Genomic DNA, 383 nt, shown 5'->3' with positions numbered 1-383 from the left:
ATGTAATGCAAAAGAGAGGGGAAGTGAGGAGGGAGGGAAGTGAGTGGAGGTGAAGAAGTAGTGGATTTGAATCGCCACAAAAACTTGTTCGTATGTCTTCTCGGCTAAAGGATACTGCTATGTTAAAGCCAAGAGTAAACACTGATTAGAAACATCTGGCAATCACAGTAGTGGCAAAAGATATTGCAAGGTGTGAAACATACCGTCCTAAAGTGCCATATGGACTTTACTATTCATTTGGAGGAAATTTGCGAAAAACGATGGATCAAGGCCCCTGAAGTGCATAGTAATTTAGGTCAAGGAGTGTCTGGATTTTAACAATCCCAATTAAGCTTTTGTTTATGCCCATATCTGGCCATGATTCATAGGATGTAGAAGTTAAG

The 383-nt window shown here is 40.5% G+C and overlaps 1 protein-coding gene across 1 annotated transcript in view; it reads right to left on the bottom strand.

The window, feature by feature from the left end:
- Positions 1–383, bottom strand: part of LOC119586936 (solute carrier family 22 member 5-like) — a gene marked incomplete in the record, with an annotated part of 32,490 nt that overhangs the window by 9,499 nt on the left and 22,608 nt on the right.

This window comes from Penaeus monodon, chromosome 22, assembly GCF_015228065.2.
Source record: "Penaeus monodon isolate SGIC_2016 chromosome 22, NSTDA_Pmon_1, whole genome shotgun sequence".
NCBI classification, from domain to species: Eukaryota; Metazoa; Arthropoda; class Malacostraca; order Decapoda; family Penaeidae; genus Penaeus; species Penaeus monodon.
Note: the sequence above shows the minus strand (reverse complement) of the source record. Positions and strands in the feature narration are given on the sequence as shown.